A 24,404-nucleotide genomic window follows, 5' to 3' on the forward strand; every position below is an offset into this window, starting at 1 on the left:
GCTCGAAACATCAGTCAACTTATCAAGTGAAACAAACTACACAGCTTTCGATTCTACCTAACAATTACATCTGTTAATTTTATGAACTTGATTTGAAACTGTATCATTATTCAAAGGAATATTTTTGGTGGAGCTAATCAAGGTAGCTTTGTTTTTCTAGTAAGAAGCTAGCAAGCACTTCTAATGATAACACTACACAATTTTTTATTATTTCACCATTAGTGTAAGGCGATGAATTCTTTGCAATTATATTTAATACAATAAATGAAATTTCATTTGCTAACAATTGACTACTATTAGCTTGACTTAAATTTAAAATATTTTTCTTTCATGTTTCTTGAAGTTTAGCTTTTCTAATATCACTAAATTTGAGAAAACTTCATGAAAATTCCTATGGCATGTTTGGTAATGTCTTTCACAATCCGTCTTCTGATAGCCAGTCAAACACGCCTGACAATAATAAGTCAATTACACCAGTTCCACTACTATTGTCTATTACCAAATAATTATATTCCCAAGAGGACTGAAATGCATACTTTTTAATTTTTTGTTTCTTTCCATTTGAAACGTGTAGGTCTAAATCGGACAACTCAAGGGGTAGAAATTTTTCAGCCTGGCCTGTACTTGATAACAGGAGAGCTGCTTCTACAGGGATGGGATACACTTTGGGTGTATCCCACATTCTTGCACCCAGAAAGGGTGCAAGAATATTTGCTGATGCTATCGAGGCAGTGTTAGGTGGGTCAGAAAACTGCTAGCTTGGGGGGGAGACAAAGACTAATACATTAACAGTAGCCACTGGCAGAGGTGAAAGAGATTCTTGCACTGCTTCTATTGGAATAAGCAGAAGCCTGAAAAAAAAGATGCAGGATATTTCAGAGACTGCTGGGAGTCATTGTGGTACAAGTAAACACATGGTTTGTGTTAGGGTAGCTAAGAATAGAAACAGGTGCATGTTTACATGCGTGTACACCAATGCTAGGAGTTCAGTAAATAAATTTGATGAATTTGAGGTATTGCTCAAAACATCAAAGGCAGATATTGTTGGGATATCAGAGACGTGGTGTGTCACACAGATATAAGGAATGCAGAACTGGAATTTGGGGAGTACTTCTACAGAAAGAATAGACAGGATAGGAAGGGAGGAGGGATTATGCTATTAGTTAAGAAACACATAAAATCCAAGGCACTGCACTGTCAACATCGCTGGACAATACAGTGTCGAGTCAGTTTGGCGTCGTGACATAAGCATTGGGAGATCAAAATTGAGAGTAGGAGTGTGCTGTAGGCCTAATGACTCAGATGAGTATAATATGAAACTGTACAGGAAAATAGAATGGGCCAGTAAATCAGAGATTCTTATAATGGGGGATTTTAATTTCCCAGATATTGACTGGAATGTAGCGGCTGGTCACTCACACACTAGCAAGGCTTTAGTGGATTTATTGGATGGTTGTTTTCTACATCAGCATTTTCGGGAGGCAACTAGAGGGAGTAATACTTTTGATTTGATTATAGGTAGTGATTCTTCATGCATTAAGACTCTGCAGATAAATGAACCACTACATGGCAGTGATCACAGTGTGCTGAAGTGGGATTTACACAAAGAGGTAACTACCATTAGGGGTAAAGGGAAGCGTTATTGCTTTATTAAAGGCGACTACGATGGACTGAGACAGTATTTAAATTCTATACAGTGAGACCAACTGATGATGTTACCAACAGCAAATCCAAAATGGAAAGCATTCAAAGAACTTATCTTGGAAGCTACTAGGCTTTACACACCAACTAAGAAATATTGTTCAAGGATGTAGGCCTAAATGAATGTCAGATGAACTAATGAGACATATGGCAGAGAAGAAAAATGCATGGAATACATACAAATTAACACATGACACAGAAGCCTATGATAGATACAAGTTGATCTGTAACCAAGTTACAAAGGAGGTTAGGCAGATTACGAGAAATCTTTAGCAAGGGATGCAAAGAAAAACAGCAAAGATTTCTTTACTTATGTGAACTCTAGAAAGAAAGGGATGAATAAGATTGGTCCCCTTGATATCGATGGGTCAACTGTTGATGATCCTGCTCAGGTAGCTAACAAACTAAATGAATATTTTGCATCGACATTCACACATGAAGAGTTATTCAGCGAGGGGAATGCCAGAGGTGTATTCAACTCTGGCAGTAAGCTAGAGAATCTTGTAATAACTGAGAGTAAAGTGGAGGAGAAATTGTTGAAGATAAACATAAGAAAGGCACCTGGGGTGGATGGGATCTATCCAGTTATATTAAAGGAGGCAGCAAAGGAAGTAAGCAAACCCTTAGCCATAATTATGAGAGCTTTCTTGGACTCAGGGGAAGTACCCACAGACTGGAGATGTGCAAATGTGACCCCAATTCACAAAGGAGGATCAAAGGCTGACACAATAATTATAGACCTGTGAGTTTAATTTCTGTTCCAGGAAAATTAATGGAAGCACTGGTTAAAGAAGCACTGTAGGATCATTTAGACAATACTTCAGTTATAGCTCGAACACAGCATGGTTTGTTAAGGGAAAGTCTTTCCTGACCAATTTGATTGGATACTATGATGCAGTCACAAAAGAACTGGAAGCAGAGAATAACTTTAATATTATATACTTGGTTCTTAGAAAGGCTTTTGATACTGTTGCACATGGAAGACTGCTGCACCAACTGGAGCAGTGTGGCATTGAAAGCAAATTGCTGCTATGGATAAAGGGGTGGTTGAGGGGGAGAAGACAGAGTGGTAATCAATGGACACTGCTCATCGTGGACTAATGTTATTAGTGGAGTCCCTCAGGGTTCAGTGTTGGGTCCATTATTGTTTTCTGTATTTATAAATGATATTGATGATAGTATATCAAGCTTAATATCCAAGTTGGCAAACGATATGAAGGTTGGCAGGGTTGTCAAGGACACTACTGACACTATGCTGCTGCAACAGCATCTGGAAAGGTTGAGCAGATGGGCTGAGAGGTAGCAAATGAAGTTTAACATTGACAAATGTAAAGTACTACATATGGGAAACACCAACCCCAGAGCAACATATCAACTCTGTGGTACTACACTGACAGTGGTAGAGAATGAAAGGGAACTGGGGGTGGTTCTGCAGGCAGATATGAAGTTCTCTGAGCAGTGCAGACGGGCTGCAAGAGTAGCTCATGGTGTATTGTCAATGATATATAGGAATTTTTCTAGCAGGGATAAGGAGGTGATTATTCCCTTGTATAAGGCAATGGTCAGGCCACACCTAGAGTACTGTATACAGGTCTGGAGGCCTACATTTCAAGAAGGATGTAGAGCTGCTGGAACAGTACAGAGAAAGGCAACAAGATTAGTGAATGGAACAAAGTTGTGCTCTTACGAAGAAAGGCTTAAGAAAGCCTTGAATGGTTTGAGCATGCTCAATGCTGATGGGATTCTTCCTCTTGCTCAGAATAATCACCTGAGAGGGCATTTAGATGTAGGACAGACGTGCGGAAATTTGCCTTTTCCCAGTGGGTGGTTGGTTGGTGGAACAGACTTCCATCCCTTGTCGTGGAAGTTGATAGCCTAAGTAAGTTTAAGGCTCTGCTGGACAGGTATTTTGAATGAACAGAGGGGTGAAGTGGAAGTGCTTTTTTTTTTTTTTTTTTTTTTTTTGGCTGATGCTGCATAAGCTTGCTTTCTTGCATCAAATGCCTCTACTGATGCTAATGCTAACTATGAAGGTAGTGTTAATGCATCATTTTTTCCTCATTACGTTCTTTTTGGTTTCTTTTTAAAAACATCCATTTTGAAAGGGTTTAGTAACTTTAGTTAAATATGTTAAAAGAAAATATATTTCAACATTTGCACATAAAATCAAAAGATTTTTTACTATATCACTTTCATCTCCTTTAAAGTCAGCGCTATACATACACTGTACCTACTGTAGCAGCGCAGCTCAGCGAAACCCGGCAGAAACTTTTTCAAACCTGTTCTAACCTGTTAAAACCAGAAATTGAGAATTTCATAAGACAGTATCCTCGGTCTGTAGCAACACTATGGCAACAATGATCGTACTCTCAATAAAGTATTTTGTAAAAATTTTTCTTACTAAATAAATGTCAAATTAACAATAATTAATAAGAAAAAATTTTAAGAATACTGTCAAAAATCAAAGTGTCAAACTTTGACCGTTTTTGAGATTAAAACATCGCAAAATATATAATTTTCCTCCAATCATTGGTAAAAGAAAGGATTTTCTAGCAAAGATTGGAATGGATTTTTGTAGAATATCACAAAAAGTTGAGAAATAAAAGCACCATTTTTAAATACAAAGATTTATATATAAATTTTTTTAGCTTAAGCGAAGGTGCTTGCGAGCCTCATTTTTAGACCAGTTGCGAGCAAAATTTATTTTTTAAAGAGCACGACGGTGCTCGCAAGCACCAGGTTAAGAACCCCCGGTCTATATCACTGTATCTGACAGGAACTGTGTTAGGGCCCCAGGAAAAATGTTTTGATAATCAAGATTCTTGTGTGTTTTTTTTTTTTTTTTTTTTTTGTGATTCAACATGGAGCCTAAATGGAATGCCCACTACCCAGCAAGCAGTAAATGACCTCAGGAGTGGGATACCAGGACTGCAAGAAACACCTCCACCAGCCTGAATCCTGCTTCTTGGACCATGAGAGTAGAGGCATATCATCAATACAACTGACTCTTACAGGCAAAGTCACTAGAAGATCGATATTGGGCAAAACATCCCAGAACCACTCATCTTATCAAAACATGGGCCGCAGTGGCGGACCCTCAACCACCAGGATCCCCCTTACCTAGTTTCCATGGATAGCAGTGCATGGCAAACGCATCGGATTCCTATGATGTTAGCCTGCCAATGATGCTAAACTGGAGGACCAGCATCATCATCACTGGGAGGCCCCCCCTCAACATATACAAGTGCACATGTTGAGGGGATCCATTATTAGAAAATTATGTTCTGTGACAAAAGATGTGACGTGACAATTTTTACTATGAAATGCTACAACTATTTTTGCATTTATTTGTATAAACTGCACGCTGTCCCTCCTTATTTGCTTGATAATGCACAATTACATCACATTTCTTGCCACTTGAAATTTAAAAATTGCATCTACATTACCTTTTTCAAATTGTAAAACACATGCATAATATTCCTTCAGAATTACTTTTTATTTCTTTGTCAACCTTATTATAAGACACTGTTCATTAGCTTCACATCAAAGTACACTCGGTCCTCGTATAACACGTGTTTACATTACACGAATTCGATCATACACGATTTATAAATAGGGGAATGTTATCTTATATAGCACGAACCGAATTTGCTTATGCACGATTCGCCTTTGTATTTACAAGAAATGGCAGTCAAATGCGAAATCACCCCAACCGAACGCAACACGATAGGAATGAAGAAGATTCTGAAAATGTATTTATGTTTTATATCAGTGAAGGGGAAACACATTTCACCATAATAATGTAAAAACTAACACAATTCCAGCTATCGGTATAATCGCAAATGCAACTAGATGGAGTTTACTACCAGTTTATAACAGATTCCACTAGCAGAAACGCAACTGGAAATTGTTTTTATTTTTTTATGGTAGTAACCCCCAGAAATGCGCTTTAGTAAAATGTGAGGTGTTAATAGCGTATCTCGGCCTTTGCTGTGTTGTTTATTCAGTTGCTATACGCGCGCAACTTTGTTTATATGTATTAAGGGTGCCTCCTCGTTTTGTAATTGTGCTTTATTCCCTAAAAATGAGTAAAATGCTTAAAAGGTGTGAAAAGGAAGCATCCTGGTGAAGACACTACAGATTCAGAGAGAAAAAGAAAAGCAATATCGATAAACAGAGGTGGACTGGATCAAAAATTCTTACCCGGGAAAATTTATAGTGGCCTCATACTACAGTTTATGGCCAAAATCACACCGGGATTTCCCAGGTAAGGCTTATGGCCAGTCCGCGTCTGTCGATAGAGAAAAAAGATATGAAATTGTGAAACGCTTTGGGCGAAATGAAAGACCATGTGATATTGCACATGCTACAGACCTAAATGAGGCATCGCCGAGAATTACAAAGAATGCGGAGAAAATAAAAATAACTTTCATAGCGGGAACAACTCAAAGTGTAATTAAAATCCATTAGATTAAGACACAAGAATTGGAAGAGATGGAACGGCTGTCATCTGTTTGGATAGAAAATCAAACAAAAAACAAGTTTGCTTACGATAGAAGCAAAAGCAGTAGCAATATTTTATTACGTAAGCATTTTATTACGACTTACGTATTATAATTTATACTTACGTATTATAAAATACATAAGTATTTTATTACGACTATTTTATTTAATATAATAATTTTTTTATGAATAAAATACGTATTTTATTCGTAAAAAATACTTTTTTATAATATAATAAAAATAAATATTTTTTATTATTTATTGTATAATAAAAATAAAAAATATTATATTATTTTTTATAACGATTAAAATTACCCGATTATTTATTGTATTTGGTAATGTTTTGGTTCCAAATGTGTGTTCAATCTTGGGTGGTCAACACCTAACCCCACTTTTCCCATTGGGACTGTTGTTTATATTGCATGATTTTGCATTGCACGAGAGTTTCTAGGAACACAACTATCGTGCTATACGAGGACAGACTATACAATGAAATAGTCACATATGAAAAAAGAGCAATATGATTTATGCTGCATTTCTATTATGCATAACAGACTAGCTCACCAGATCACCATTTCAGTGATGAAAATAAGCAGAAATCTGAACTTTAAAAAATTAAAATTTTAACAGTTTTTATTCTTTTTACAATAAAAAAAAGATAGTGAAACTCTTATGACAGTGAGATGGTGAAGGATTAAATCGAGTAAAAAAAAAAATTCTCCGTCATAACTCTGGTGAGATGGCAACTATGCAAACTGATGACTGTAGCTAATCCACTATGCTTATTCATGAGACTAAATTATTTATCACATAAACATACAATAATAAACTGAGACAGGTTTTCTTTTTGTGAAAAAACATTTTTTGATAACAAATACCTTAATGAAATCCTTATCTATTGTATTCAGGTTTTTTTTTTTTGTTTTACATAATGTTAACATAAGATAATTAAACAATGGACTTATGTCAGTGATTAAAATAATGCAAAAGAAATCTTTTACATTGCCATTTTAATGACTACAACTTGTCCCCCCCTTCAACCAACTGAGCCTCTTTTCCTACCTTAGTTGTCATTTCTCCCAACTTTTCTCACCTCTCTTTTCTCCCTTAGTTGAATCTTGTCAGGGAGCAGCAAAGCATAATCATACTACAATATAAAATATGAACTACACTGCAGCTTTCTGCCTGACAAAAGAATGAACCACTGTAAAACGTCAAATGTTACAAGAATAACAAAACTGAGTGCTCTCTCCATGTTCCATCTCTGATGTAACTATACCACCATTGCTCTTATTACACATATACAGCTTTAGCAGCCTCCTGTGGTTATATCCATCGTGACCACATAGATCAAACAAGTTTACAACTAATATTTGACAAGAATATCATCATTGACTGTTAGTTAGTTAGTTAGTTAGTTAGTTATTTGGAGCATTAGCAACTAAGGCCATATTGCTACGGGATATGCAGTGGTCCTTCCCTGATCTTTCCGCATCCTCCGTATTTGTTGGTGACGGGCTCGAACCCCGGTCTAATCAAGAAGCGTGTGCTACGCACTGCTGCTCCTTCCCACCTGGCTACAGGGGCACCTATCATTGACTGTATTAACAGTCAATGATAATATTCTTGAACCACAATCAACTCAAACGCATGCACTACTATATGTGCACACTGACCACTAGACTATATCAGGCTGCTAACACTTAAGTAGTGACGTGTTCTCTACTAGCTTATACTGTTACAGAGAATATAGCCAGTTGCAATTTTTTTTAAAATAATTGTATATACAATGATATGTTTATTCCATTGGATATAAGTATTTAAAAACAGCCTAAATGAACTAAAATATGTAATATTTATTTATAACAGTCTTTAGTATAAAATAAATATTGGCCATTTATGAGCTTACCTTGCGTATTTTTTTCAGGATCAAACTTTTGGCCACAACCTCTGTTATAACACTGTAACAGGACAGTCTCCCTCTGAGACATTTTTTTTTTTTAATCTAATATTATTCTTTTATAGGTGGCTTGAGTTCACAATAGCTATCAAATAAATTACATTTACTGTAGATACAAAATAAACTTTAATATCTCTAAAACATAAACACTACAATACTTATATAACAACAGGAAGTAGAAATTAATGAAACAGTAAATAGAATCTGGCACATTTTACAAAAAATCAACATTTTAAAATCTGGAAATATTAATAAAACAATCTGGCACTCATATCTTTGATATCTAAGAGATAATTTGTCTCTAAGATTCCATGCAAAAAAAAAAAAAAAAAAAAAAGTGACATTTCTCTCCTTATACGATGCTTGTAGGATTATCCTATTCTTCAAACTGTTTTTGCATAGAACGGCATTAACAGAATTTAAACTGCATAGACACTGCAGTTTAAATGGTCATAATTCTCACAACAGAAAAAACTGGCCTTTACAAGGAGTGGCCATTTTGTTGCACTACTTTCAGACAGATGGCCTTACCAAAACATTAATCAGCCATTTATTTAAAAGATGTGATTGCTATGACAGCCTGTTTTGGGACTAACTTGTCCCTCGCCAGTAATAGGTGATTGCTGATGGCGATATGCAGAAAAAAAGAAACAGTTGCAAATAAATTGTATGATGTGAGCTGCCATAAGGTATGTGAAACCAGTTTTCAAAATTGTAATATAACTAAAGCTGTGTATTGTCAGAGGATATGCACTTAGATGAGTTACCTGATTTTAGCACTCTTTGTTTTCGGGTATTTCTACTTCAACTAAGTTTTTCTGTATAGTTTTACTTATAATTTAGCATGGCTGGGTTCATCCTTGTGAGCTGTAAGGATACATCATTCAAATACTGGGATTTACGCAGGTAATTTGTATTTTTAGATGAAAATGGCACAAATTACCAACAACAAGAACTTTCAAGATATAACACTGTCAAGATAAGCATCTTGGGATTCCCCGGATGAAAATGCTGTCTACTTAGACAAAAAAAAGGAAGAAGCAAAACAAGCCCTCCAAATTGTTACATAACAATGCTGCTGGCAATCATGATCAAAAAAATCTACCTCTCTATGGCTGGCACAACAGTCCTTTAATAACCGAGAACACTACAAATTCTAGAAAGTTTAAAAGTACTCTAAAGATAGCAGAGGAATTTCAGCATTATTTAGAATCATATACTAACTCAGCAATTCAACAAGGAACCATTCTGAATAAATCAAAATGTAAAATTTGTAAAGATAATAAATAAATGATTATTAAGTGCCTCGGGATGATCTGTAATTCTTGTAATAAAATAAACTTTACCAAATTATCCAAAGCCAAAAGACTGCTTTTATGTAATTGTGGTAAACAATAAACCAATAACTTCCTGTAAATTGCCTGATGAAGTTCACATTCAAGAAACACAAAAGAAACTTCCTGAAACTCTAAAGATATTAATGCTCATACTCAGGAGAGCAACCATACATTTCAACAATGGATGAATATAGTTTTGACAGTGGATGAATTGATAGATGAGGATAAATAATAATTTTACACAAATTCCTCTGAGCATTCAAGATTACATGGACCTGCAATCCTATCCGGCCTCTGACCATCAGGAAAATCAGTACACATTCTCTGAATAAACTGAAAGTTTATACCATGCTGAAAGTAGTCTTGCATTACTGATAGCACATACAGAATTTCAGAACACAAGGAATGCCAGTGAACATCTCTCAGTGGCAATAGAAAGTATTGCATTGAATCTGAAAAGTGTGTAAGAAAATCTAGAGGTTTTGATTGATGAAAGCCAAATACTTAAAAGCAAAATACAGAAATCTCTCAAGAACCATTCACACTCAAGCAATACATCATAAATATGGAATTATCAGGACATGCGCTGAGATTTCAAAAGACAGCAAACAGCAATAGGATAAATATCAAGATTCAGATGCAATCTCAACAGAAACCCAACAACTGGCTCAAGTGTGATAATATCATTAATGATATTATCACACTTGGGACAGGGAAAATCCCCCATATCCATGTGTAATAAACAGTTACATGATGATCTCATCAACAAGAGGATGCAGGCAAGGAAGTTCTGCCACACTCAAACAGGAAAACAGTGCTAAGCATTAGCATTGTACTGCCATGCAGTACAACCCTTTCTTCCCAGAGTTGCATCTGTATGCATAATAACACTTCACATAATAACAGCCTAAACACTTCACAACAAAAATGATTGTTTTGGCAGTCTTATGCTGATGTTACCACTATTAGCTCTGCTGCTGGTCTTATGATAATGTTACCACTATTAGCCCTGCTGGCACCTGACACCAGGCAACCAAATCAGCACACCTATGAGGAAAACCGACCTCTTAATCCCAACACTGCATCTTATTTCCCTCCATCTCTAACAAACATCAATGAAAATGCTACATCACTTACAAAAAAGAATGGGCCTGTTTCTTAAAGTACAAACACCAAGAGTACATCTTAACTTTTTATAAAAAGCTTAAATCAGGAGTGACGAATCTTTTTAAGGGTGCATGCTAAAATTGGCTAAATCTTTTAAAAAACTACCCTCATGTTTCAGAACACAAAATGCATAATGCTTTATTATCCTTCTTAATCAAACCAAATCTTTCACTCCAAGCTTCTTGAAATTCCCACCTACTCCCCTCTTCATTTGAATGTTTTTGTTTCTTTGCTGGTTAAGCTGACATTCTGAACAATCTGTAAAGGACAAATAGCAATTAAAATATTTATGAGAATTTATGGAAAATAATGAAGAATAATCTCCACGCCATATACAAACCATAATTGACAATGGAGGAGGCTACACTAAATACTGAATGTGGATAATATGTCTCACATAACATTACCATAACTTATGTTCTGAATAAATGTGTGAAATATACAAAAGCCTCTGAAATAGTATTTTCTTTCAATAATGATAGTCGTAATTTTTTGCAAATGATTGTAAATATGATCATGACATAAAGGGTAAATTTTTATTATTACTACTATCCTGCATTTATTTAAAAATGAGATTAGAAAAAAAATATATATGATCAGAACGAAAACATGCAACTCCACCGATGTATGTCATTACTCACTCTGAATTCTGTGTGCCCAAAAAAAAAAAAAAAAAAAAAAAAATTGTACATGTGCCATGGGTTCACCACCCCTGGCTTAAATAGTCTAAAGAATCAGTACCAACAAAAATAACAACTTTACCATGACAGAAACCTTATTTAGGGAATGGGCGAACAGTACCTTCATAATCTGTACATATCCTAAATTGAAGTATAACTTTCCAGCAGCAGGTAATACCAGTTGGCTGGTAAATTAAATAAACAGCACTACTCCATTAGGATCCAATCTTGATACTAGACCTCTCTAGCAGAAATCACCATAACCAAAGAAAATGTAATTCAGACATTAGTCGCCCAAATAAATCCACTACTGGCTCTGATAAGTTCCCCTCTTTGCCATGAAAGTAAGCAATTATCATTGAGTTCTTGCTACACATATTTAAAGAAACCCTCACAATGGAGTTATCCCAGAAACATGGGAACATATCGAAAAACAAGTGCGTAAAGTCAAACATACAAAAAACAAGGACTTTCATTCCACATTAACAAGCTGCAATTTATTAAAACTGTTTGAGAAGATTCTGTTGTTGTGCATTGTTTCCGGGAAAGACCTCCATATTTATGCACTGTAATTCCAAATAGATTTTGACAAATTTATTGGACACCCTATTTTGGATCCAGAAGACTCAAAACAACGAAGGTCAGAGTGATGTAATCTTTTTTAGACATTAAAGCTGCTTTCTACAATATAAGGATTTTTGCCAGTATCACTGAGGATACCCTAAGGGTTCAGGGAAAATCCTAATTAGGGAGGAGAAGGGTAATTTTGATCCATGTTTATCTGATGATACGAGTCAAAGTATTGCTTGCACTCACCTCAAGAATTCTCGTTTGTTGCTACAACAGCTGATGTTGATAAGATGTTCTGAGGGTAGCAATGTTTAAAATGAGATGGAAGATAAAACTTTGGATACAAACCTAAATAACTTCAAAGGTGTGTTAGGGTAGTAAATTATAGAATATTACTTAGCCTTAACTGTGTCTACAGTAATGAAGAGTGTCAATAAAATGGCTGAATTTGAACTCCTGGTTAAGAAAACTAATACTGACATAATAGAGCTAACAGAAACGTGGTGCCAGCCGGAAATTGGGGATGACGAGTTCCATTACAGTACATATAATGCATCTAGGAAAGAGTGGAAAGATATAAGAGGTGGAGGGGGCATGCTTCTTATCAAAAGCATCCTGAGTGCAAAAATAGCTTTTGCTGAGTCTGAAATTACATACATTTGTCAGCATAGAATCTCTGTGGTGTGAGTTAGATGGAAGCAAAGGTACAATGAGAGTGGGAGTAATCGCCAGACCAGATGATTGTAAAGAATATGAGGGGGAGTCTTTACAGACCGATGGAATGGGCAAGCAGGCACAAATGTCTTGTGTGACTTTAATGTGCCCCAGATTAATTGGAATAAGTGGGAGGGAAACTCACCTTGGGGAAACAATTTTTTAAACAAACTAGATGATTAATATTTGTACCAGCATGCAAGAAAGAGAATATTCTTGACCTCATCATTACTAATGAATCATGACATCACAGGATTAAAGTACAGGAACCATTGTCAGGAACTGATCATGCAATCATCAGGTGGAAGATGAAGAAAGACGTTGCAGTTGTTAAAGGTAAAGGCACAGGTTTTAACTTCAGAAGAGGGGTTTTTGACAGTTTAAGGTGCTTCTTGGCATCTACGAACTGGGCAGATTATCAAGGGAGGGCAAATACGTTTGAATTATGGAATACTTTTAAAGCAAAAATCACAGAAGCAATGAATGCATACATAACATTAAGAAAATATTGAAAGAGGAGGATAACAAGGCTGTGTATGAGAAAACATTGGCTAAGAGAGCAAAGAATGGGAACAAGGAATTTTTCATGTATGCAAATAAAACAAAGAAGAAAGCTAATCAGATCGGACCCTTGGGTTATATAAGACTTTACCACACACTAGGTGTGTGGTAAAGTCTTATATAACACAGCTGATGTAGAGTCATTAATGATCAGTGCCAAGCAATGCTCCTTCAGGATGACTTGAACAGACTCCAAATATAGTCAGAGAAGTGGCACTATGTTTTAATGCTGCTAAATGCAAGATCTTACACTTGGGGAATAGTAACCCCAAATAAATTATACACGTGGTGGGACTGAAATAAAAACAGTAGAGGAGGAAAGGAATCTTGGGGTAATGATATGAGCAGATATGAAGTTTTCTGAGGAGTGTAAACATGAAGCATGGTGTCCTATCGATTTATCGAATGCTATCCTGTAGAGGTAGGGAGGTCATAATCCCACTGTATAAGGCAACTGTAAGACTATATTTGGAATACTGTGTTCATCTGAAGAAAGCCACTGAGTTTCTTGAAAGGATCAAAAACAGGAAACTTGAATGGTCAGATTGGCAAAAGGATGAATGTACAAGGAAGACTCCAATTATGTAGGCTACAGAGCTTGGCAACCAGGCACCTCAGAGGAGAACTGATTAAGCTTTATAAGGCTTTGAGATGGATTAGTAAAATATGAAGGAAGGAGGAATATAGTATTCCAGAACTAGGGGCCATTAATTCAAATTACAGGGGTTGAGGTTTAGATTAGATTGTAGGAAGTCTTCTTTTAGCCAGTGAGTCATTGATTGCTGGAACAAGTTGTCCCCACAAGTAGTTAAGGCTGACAGTTTGAATAAATTCAAAAGTCAACTGGAAGCATAAAATTGTGTGTGTGTGTGTGTGTGTGTGTGTGTTTTGGCCTTGCAGAAAAGTCAGTGGTTTCCTTACATTATACGGTGAATACTACTACTATGTCATTATCAAAACACTAAGAGGTACAAGCTAAAGGTTACAATGATTTATGCACCAACATCGAGCCATAATGATGAAGAGGTTGAAGAAATGTACACCGAAATTGAGAGTCTTCTAGATGAGCAGAAAACCCACTACTCTATTATTATGAGGGACTTCAATATGCTGGAAAAAAGACAAAACAGTGCAGAAAGGTGAACTATAGGAAATTTTGGAATTGGTGAAATAAATGAAGGAGGCGAAAGACTTGTGGAATTTGCAGAATCTCAAGGATTGTCAGTAATGAACACTTTTTTCAAGAAAAGGGTGAACAGAAAGTGGACATGGAAGAATCCAAATGGATTAACAACTAATGAAATCGACTTCATCCTCACTAACAGAAGATATATTGTGAATGATGTTACCGTCCTGAATAAGGTAAATGTTGGAAGTGATCACAGAATGGTAAGATGTACACTTGATACAGATGTAGGAAAGGAAAGGAAAAAACTGACTTGAGTAAATAATACTAAGATAACAGAAAAGGAGAAAAAGCAGTATGTACTGGAACTTAAGAACAAGTTTCAGCTCCTGCAGACTGCTCAGGACCAAGATATCGACGAGGAATATTACAACTTCCTGAAAGTGATAAAGCCCAAGAAACCTATAGGTAAAAAGAAATCCAAAGAAGAAAAAATTAGTCAAGAAACACTTATGATGAACCGAAGACGAAAAATGAAGAGCAAGATAAACACTGACAAGGAAAAAATTGAGTATACTCAGTTACGCAAAGCCATTAGAAAGGGACTCAGAGAGGACATAAGATTTAACACAAGAAATGTAAAACAAGCATTAAGGGAAAACAAAGGATTTAAATCAGCAGCCATGAGCAGTAATACAGAAAGACAAATGATACTGAAACTGAAGAATAGCGATGGTATACTTATAAATAGCAGAGAAGGCATAATTCAAATAGCAGAAGCCTACTATAGAGAATTATACAAGGAGCGAGGGAATGATGCCAGCAGTGGGGAAGATGGACTGCAAATTAGCAACACATACGACATACCCGATATTCTTCCTGATGAGGTAGAACATGCATTGAAGAAAATGAAGAATCAGAAAGCCCCGGGGGAAGATGAAGTTACTGCAGAGTTGTTAAAATTAGGAGGAAGAGACATAACACAAAAACTGGCAAGGCTCTTCACAAAGTGCATTAGAAAAGGTGTGACGCCTAAGCAGTGGAATAATGCAATCCCAGTTTTGCTACATAAGAAAGGTGATAAATCAGAAATTGGAAATTATAGACCAATTAGCTTGTTATCCCACATCTACAAGTTGTTGTTCACAAGGGTCATTACTAACAGATTAGAAAGAATATTTGATGAGAATCCACCGAAAGAGAAAGCTGGCTTTAGGACAGGATTCTCAACTATGGATCATCTTCACGTAATATCACAGTTAATGGAGAAAGCAAATGAATATAAAACACCATTATGCCTGGCATTTTGGGCACTGGAAAGACAAGCTATAGATACCCCACATATTATGATTTTGAAGAAAATATATGAGAATGATACCTCCTTTATTAGACTAGACAAAGACAGTAGGAAATTTAAAATCGAGAAAGGAGTTCGACAAGGAGACACAATATCTCCAAAGCTGTTTACTGCTGCCCTTGAGGAAGCTTTCAGAAGATTAGACTGGTCGCAGAAAGGAGTCAATGTGAACGGAGAGTACCTAAACCATTTACGATTTGCAGATGACTTTGTGGTCATAAGCCACAATCCCAAAGAATTAGAGGAAAATCTTAAGCAGTTATGCACAGTTAGTAAGGATTTTGGACTAAAGATGAATATGGCTAAAACAAAAGTAATGATGAACAAGTATGCCACAGAAAGGGAAATAACGATTGAAGGAGCAGTAATTGAAAAGGTGGAGTCATATACTTATCTGGGACAAGTTATTAGCTGTAATAATGATAAATGGCTGGAAGTCAAGAGAAGAATAAATTTTGGATGGATAGCATTCAGGAAATATAGTGACATACTGAAGAGCAATATCCCAGTTTGTCTGAAATGTAAAATAATGAACCAATGTATACTCCCCAACATGACTTATGAAGTGAAACTTGGGCACTCACCAAAAGATTGGAAGAGAAGCTGAGAACTACACAGCGAAGAATGGAATGAATTATATTGGGAATCAGACTGTTAGATAACACATGGATTAGGCAGCAAACTCAAGTAAAGGCCATTCTTATCAAAACTAAAGAACTAAAATGGTCTTGGGCAGGACACATAGCTCGAAGGCATGATGACATGTGGACTAAGAAAATAACAGAATGGTACCCAAGAGGAGCTAGAAGAAAACCTGGAAGACAAAGGCAGAGATGGATAGATGAAATCCATGAGTTTAGTCAATGGATGGCCAGTGCTCAAAACAGAAGGAACTGGAACGTTGCTGGAGAGGCCCTTCATCCTGCAGTGGATTGAAAATGGCTGATGATGATGATGATGATCAAAACACTTGTGACAATACTTGAAAGAAATTTTAGAATAAAGGAAGGTTTTAAAAATCCTCATTTCCATTTGCAAAGAGGCATCTCAGGGTTGTACACCAGACCATCCAATCGAATCACATCTTTTCGAGTTCTAGATGTGATTCAATATTTTTCGCTACTGCTTTTGGATTCCTTTCTATCTTCACATAAGGATTTCAACTCTTATACAGATTATATAAAATTCTTCATCTCATCAAAACTGCGACAAATCTGATGCTATCAATGCTTATGCCACTGCTCTAACAGAAGAACTTGAGCTTTATCTCAGTAAAATTGGTCTATCCATAAATCTGACTAAGTCAGTTCAAATATCACTAACCAATCAGAAAAACAACAACACAGATAGACATATATATGTACAGTCAGTCCCCACATAACACGTATTTACATTACACGAATTCGATCATACACGATTTATAAATAGGGGAACGATATCTTATATAACACGAACCGAATTCGCTTATGACCGATTCGCCTTTGTGTTTACAAGAAATGGCAGTCGAACGCGGGATCACCCAACTGAACGCAACACGATAGGAATGAAGAGAAGATTCTGAAAATGTATTTATGTGTTTTATATCAGTGAAGGGGAAACACATTTTTCATAATAACGTAAAAACCAACACAACTCCAGCTTTCGGTATAATCGCAAATGCAATTAGATCGAGTTTACTCCAGTTTATAACAGATTCCACTAGCAGAAATGCAACTGGAAATTGTTTTTATTGTTTTATGGTAGTAACCCATAGAAATGTGCTTTAGTAAAATATGAGGTGTTTATAGTGTATCTCTGGCTTCACAGTGTTGTTTATTCAGTTGCTACATGCGCGCAGCTTTGTTTATGCATATCAAGCGTGCCTCCTCATCTTGTAATTGTGCTTTATTCCCTAAAAATGAGTAAAATACTTAAAAGGTGTGAAAAGGAAGTGTCTTGGTGAAGACAATGCAGATTCAGAGAGAAAAAGAAAAGCAATATCGATAAACAGAGGCAGACTGGATCAAAAATTCTTACCCGGGAAATTATAGTAGCCTCATACTATGGTTTATGGCCAAAATCACACCGGCCTCCGGCCCACCCGGGTTTCCCCTGTAAGGCTTATGGCCAGTCCACCTCTGTCGATAGAGAAAAAATATGAAATAGTGAAAAGCTTTGAGCAAAATGGAAGACCATGTGATATTGCACGTTCTACAGACCTAAATGAGGCAACCCCGAGAATTACAAAGAATGCAGAGAAAATAAAAAGAACTTTCATAGCAGGAACAACTCAAAGTGTAATTATAATCCATTAGATTAAGACACAAAGAATTGGAAGAGATGCAACGGCTGTCAACTGTTTGGATAGAAAATCAAACAAAAAACAAGTTTGCTTATGATAGAAGCAAAAGCATTAGCAATATTTTATTACGTAATAGTTGTAATAAAATACGTAAGCATTTTATTACGATTATTTATTGTGTTTGGTAATGTTTTGGTTACAAATGTGTGTTCAATCTTGGGTGGTCGGCACCTAACCCTATTTTTTCCCATAGGGCCTGTTGTTTATATTGCACGAGGGTTTCTAGGAACAACTATCGTGCTATACGAGAACTGACTTTACTAGGATCCAGCAGATCTTACCTTCAAAACAGTGCTTTCCAACACAAAAGCAAAACCTGTAGGCAATGTGGGCAACAAGACATGAAATAACTGGAGTAAACAACCATATACTTGAAAATCAGGGCAAGTTATGAGATTCTGATTCCCATCTATGTCTGGGAGATATGGTCATCTGCCTCCTTCAACTAACATCAAAAAATCCATGTAATTCATGTATCAAGAAATGGATTTTAAGGTAGTAGAATCATGTTAAGGATCATCCTTTCATCATCAAAAGATCTGTAATGTATGCTAACTTTGGATGCATCCTTGAATCAGTTCCTTGTGGCAGGAAACCTGTGCATCCTCTGTCAGCTCCTAACCGACATCTTGACTCTCCAAATTTCCACACTCTTATTGCAGGCTCCTACAGGCCAGCAATAAGATGAACCATCTTATTGCAAGTCTGCCCCAGGCCTTTCAAGATGACATGTTGATTTCCCCCAAAAAAGGCTTATTACAGAATTTAAGCCTGCTCAGATTTTTTCCAGCTCACGACACACACGTTCTATGATGAGAGAAAGCCTGCAGATCTCAAAAGATACAAGACACATTGCCTTACACACTTGTCACAGTTTCCAGAACATCCCGTTAATGATGGAATCTCTGGTCCACTATTCTTTGCCAGGGAGAATTAATCTGTTTTAAATTATTATTTCTATGTATTTATTATTTGTTTGTATATATTAGCATTAGTTGAAGCATATGTCGCAAGAAAGCAAGCTTATACAGCATCAGCCAAAAAAAAAAAAAAAAAAAAAACTTTCCCATTTCACCCATCCAAACGTCTGTATAATTCAGCATTAAATTTATTTAGGCTATCAACTTCCACAACAACAATGTAAGTGCCTTCCAGCAATCAACTACTCTGCTGGCTACATGCAAACTTCCACACATCTATTCCACAACTGTCTTTCCGCAGTTTTAATCTATGCCTGCTCAGGTTTGTAATCAGAGCAAGTGGAAGACTCCCATCAGCACTGTGCCTGCTCAAACTATTCAAAGCCATATACACCTCAATCAGATCATCTCACTGATGCCTAGTCTCCAGAAGCTGCAACTTTCAGAATTTAAGGCTTTCTTCGTCAGAGCACCCCTGACGATCATTGCAACAATCTTGTTGCCATTCTTTATACTTATTCTAACCAATCTAAATCCTTCCTAAAATGAGGCCTCCAGACATATGCAGTAATCAAGGTGTTTCCTGACCATTGCCTTATACAAAGGGATAATCACCTCCTTGTTTCTGCTAGCAAAATTCCAATGTATCATTGACAAGACTCCATGAACTGCTCTAGCAGCCTATCTGCACTGTCACAGAACTTCAAACCTGACTGCTCAATTACCACCAAGTCATTTTCAACATCCACTTGACTGATGGTGGTACCACACAGTTGGTACGTTTCTCTTAGGTTACTGTTACCCATATGCAGTACTTTGCATTTGTCAAAGTTAAACTTCAGTTGCCACTTCTCAGCCCATCTCCCTAACTTTGAAAACTGTGCCAACCTTTGTATCATCTGCAAACTTGGACATGAAGCCTGATATAGCTTGACCGATATCATTGATAAATACGCAAAACAATAATGGGCCCAACACCGAACCCTGGGGGACTCCACTAATAACATTAGTCCACATAGAGCAGTGTCCATTTATTACCACTCTATGCCATCTCCCACTCAACCCATCCCTTTATCCATTCTTGCCCTTAATGCCATACCGCTCCAATTTGTCAGCAGTCCTCCATGTGCAACAATAGCTTTCCTGAAACCCAAGTATATGATATCAAAATTATATTTTGCATCCAGTTGCTCTGTGATCAAATTGTAGTATCCAAACAAATTGGTCAGACAATACCTCCCTTAATGAACCCATGCTGTGTCTGAACTATTACTGCAGTCTTGTCTAAATGATCCAGCAATGCTTCTTTAACTAGTGGCTCCATTATTCTCCCCGGAACAGAAGTTAATCTAATAGGTCTATAATTATTTGTGTCACCCTTTGAACTCCCTTTATGAATTGGGGATACATTTGCTCATCTCCAGTCCATGCCCCTGAATCTAAGGATGCTCTCATAATTATGGCTAAGGGTTTGCATACTTCCTTCAGTGCCTCATTCAATATAACTGGATAGATTCCAACCACCTCAGGTGCCTTTTTTTATTTTTAACTTCAACAATTTCTCCTTCACTTTGATCTCCATTATTACAAAATCATTTAGCTCCGGGTTACAGTTCAGTAAACTTCTGTCCTCCCCTTCCTTACAGAATTCCTCATGTGTGAATGTAGAGGCAAAATACTCATTCAGTTTGTCAGCTATCTGAGCAGGATCATCAACAGTAAAGCCATCAATATCAAACAGACCAATCTGATTCATCCCCTTCCTTCTAGAGTTTCATAAGTAATTTCTTTGTTTTTCTTTGCATTCTTTGCCAAGGATTTCTCGTAATCAGCCTTCGATAACCTAACTTCCTTAGTGACTTGATTACAGACTAGTTTACATCTACCATAGAATTCTGTCACATGATAATTTATATGCATCCCATGCTTTTTTTTTTCTGAGACACGAGCCACATTAGTTCATCTATTTAGGTCTAAATCTTGAACAATATATCTAGTAGCTTCCACAATTAATTCCTTGAAGGCTTCCCATTTAGAATTCATTGTTTTTAACATCATCAGTTGGTCCCACTGTATAGAATTTAAAAAATCTCCGAGACCATGAAAGCAAAAACCCTTTCCTTTACCCTTGATGGTAGTTACATCTTTAAGTAAATCATACATCAGTAACTGTGATCACAGTCACCTAGTGGTTCCTTTCTGCATATTCTTAATGCATGAATAATCACTGTTCATTATAATATCAAAAGTATTACTCCCTGTGGATGCCCCTTGAACATTTTGCCGTAGAAAAAATTCATCCAATAAATACACAAAAGTCTTGCTAGAGTGCGAGCACCAACCACAAGTTCAAGTCAATATCTGGAAAGATAAAATCTCCCATTACAAGACTGATTTGTTGACCCACTTCCTTTCTCTGTACAACTGTACTCCTCAGAATTTTCCCAGTGCTTATATCACACCAAACCAACTCAATACTGCACTGTCCACCCATGTCAATTGGATGCACTTCCTTAGATTTTGTGTTTCTTAAATAATAGCATGACCCCCTCCTCCCTTCCTATCATGTCTATCTTTTCTGTACACACTGTGCTCCCCAAATTTCAATTCTGCACTGCTTTAGCATTAGTAGAGGCATGATGCAAGAAAGCGCACTTATATTGGATCAGCAAAAAAAAAAAAAAAAAAAAAACCATTCCATCTTACTGATGATCCATTCATTCCAAATGTTTGTCCAGTTTTGCCTTGAATCCATTCAAGCTATCAACCTCCACAACAACAGACTGAAGCTTGTTCCAGCAATCAACCATCCGCTGGCCACTTCTATCTAAAAGGCAAGCTTATATCTGTGTGACACCATGTCTCTGAAATCCCAACAATATCTGCCTTTGATGTCTTGCTAGCACTTCAAATTCATCAAATTTATTTACTATACTTCTAGCACTGGTGAACATGCAAGAATACATGCACTAGTTCTTATTCTTAGTAATCCTAACACAGCCCATGTATTTACTTGTTCCATGATGATCCTCAGTAATTCTTGAAATTCCCAGGAACTTGTTCTCTTGTCTGCTGATCATTCCAATAGAAGCAGTGCAAGAATCACTTTCACTTCTGCCTGCGGCTACTGTTAATCTTTTAATCTGTGAATCTCCCCAAGCTAGCAGTTTTCCAACCCACCTAACAGTGCCTCGATAGCATTAGCAAATACAGGCAGTTCCCTCTTTATGAGTTTTCGGGTTTACAATTTTTTTTTTCCAAGTAACAAGTATCAACAAAATCGAAAATATGAACATTAATTGCAAAAAATGAATATTAAACATTCATAAACACAGCACTTCAAACCATGTGCTTTAGCTATACAGTACAGTGTACGCCGCTTTATGATATTAATCCGTTCCAGAGACACCATCGTATTACGAAAACATCGAAATGTGAACCCAATAACACGATGTTTTTCGTTCCAAGACCTCGGAAGTTGAAATTTTCACTATATAACTCTCTGAAAGGTCATTTTTATGGTGTAAATTGTATTAGTTACCAATTCAAATCATTAAAATGCACTACTTTCATTTTTATCATATGTTCTGTTATAAGAACCAATTTTAAACAGCTTTGTGATATTTTTCTAAAGCACATTTCTGGAGGTCATAAAACAATAAAAATCTGGAGACCATAAAACAATAAAAACAATTTGCACTTTCCGGTTTATGTAGTAAACTCCATGTTATTGCATTTGCTAAAATACCGATAGCTGGTTTTTTTAGGTTATTATGGTGAAATGTGTTTCCCCTTTACTGAAATTTTCAATCACATAAAAAACAAATTTTCAGAATCTTTTCTTCATTCATTTTTTTTTTTTTTTTTTTTTTTAAGCTTCGTAAACTTGTTACTCTGCGCACATGGTGTTAGTTGCAATTTATGCATGCCGTTAAAAAATGCTTATGCGTGGTATCTTAATTCACCGACCATACCTGCCCACACATTTATTGCGAAGCGATGTTGTGCAGCATGGAGGTGCACACTGTGTGGGTTGTCGTGAGCCCACACATGAGCATTGTGCTGATTGAATAAGCCTTCCCGAGTGAAATAAGCCTCGTCCGTTAACAAAACATAGGCTAGAAAATTCAAGTCTTGAACACTTTCTTGGAGAAACCACTGCGCAAAAGCCACACATGCAGGATGATCTTGGGGGAGCAGTAACTGAACCCTTTGGAGATGAAAGGGATGTAAGGAATTGTGGCCAGACACTGTACACTGCAATGAGACACTTCTAAGGCAGAGGCAACGGCACGTGTGCTGGTAGTAGGATTATTCTGGACGGAATTCAACACACTTTCTCCCATGGCGAGAGTTCGAGTCGAACGTGGTCTGCCCGCACTACTCCTGTTACCTCTAAATGACCCATAATCACACAAATTTTGATGCACACGCGCAAACAATTGGTGGTCCAGTACATGTCTGTCTGGGAAGCGTTCTCCATAAATTCGTTGAGCGGCTTGTCCATTGCTCTCTGCTAATCCATACACTAGGTGCATGTCTGCCGGCTCACAGTTCATATATCGATGCATGCTCTTCGTGCAGTGACTACCGCGCCATCTACTGACTTACGGTGACGTTTCCGGTTATGAGTTCCTATGCAATTCACATTCCTTTAGATGTTACCTACCTCCCCTAAATGTTTGTACCAATATTTTTGAGACATCCTGTATATATTTTTCATTTTGTTTTATCCCTATATAATTTAATGTCATTGTTTCTTTAATGTATTATAGTATTTAATGTTTTTGTAACACCTCTTATCTGTAAACCCCTGGCCTTTTGGCCATGAAGGGAAAGTAGCAAAACTATGTAACCAGTTACAATCAAATTTTGCAATAGAGATTCTCTCTCGCTCTCTCTAACTAAAAAATAGGCAATAAGAGGTGCTGCACCAGGCAGAAAGTGGAATCGATGCCTATGAAACGAAAATGGCATTACTCAAACAGGAAGAAAAGCAGTTACTGAAATAGCTACGAAATTTTACAAGAAGCTGTAGAGTGTATATTGAAGTTCGACCAATAACAGAGATGAAAATACAACATTCAGTAAAGAATTTAAAAAACAATTAAAGTCTGGAACCAGGGGGCATTACAGTGGAAATGATAAAATTTGGATACAAAGAAATACTTCCATATTTAAAACTCCTTTACAATAAAATACTGCAAATGAACATCTTACCCAGAACATTGGCCAATGTCTCACATAATACTTCTCCACAAGAAAGGCAGTAAATCAGATATCGCCAATTGCAGCCGTATGGGCCTGATTTCACAAAATTATAAAGTATTTATCAAAATAATTCATAAACGTATTTCCTGCTTGCTGGATAAGAATCAACCTGTGGAACAAGCTGGATTCAGACAAGGCTTTTCAGTGACAGACCACCTACACACTGTAAATTAAACAACAGAGAAGTACCAGGAAT

General features: G+C 36.7%; 1 protein-coding gene across 5 annotated transcripts in view; it reads right to left on the reverse strand.

Moving 5' to 3' along the window:
* The window catches only part of mora (cysteine and histidine rich domain containing protein), a 560,065-nt gene that overhangs the window by 468,044 nt on the left and 67,617 nt on the right, over positions 1-24,404 (reverse strand). For all 5 annotated transcript variants that reach the window (XM_090370663.1, XM_090370664.1, XM_090370660.1 and 2 more), the window contains exon 2: positions 8,114-8,249. The gene's annotated coding sequence lies outside the window, so the exon portion shown is untranslated. The remainder of the gene's footprint in view (positions 1-8,113; positions 8,250-24,404) is intronic.

The sequence above is a fragment of the Mastigoproctus giganteus genome, chromosome 3 (genome assembly GCF_048544385.1).
Source record: "Mastigoproctus giganteus isolate SK-2022 chromosome 3, ASM4854438v1, whole genome shotgun sequence".
Taxonomy (NCBI): Eukaryota; Metazoa; Arthropoda; class Arachnida; order Uropygi; family Thelyphonidae; genus Mastigoproctus; species Mastigoproctus giganteus.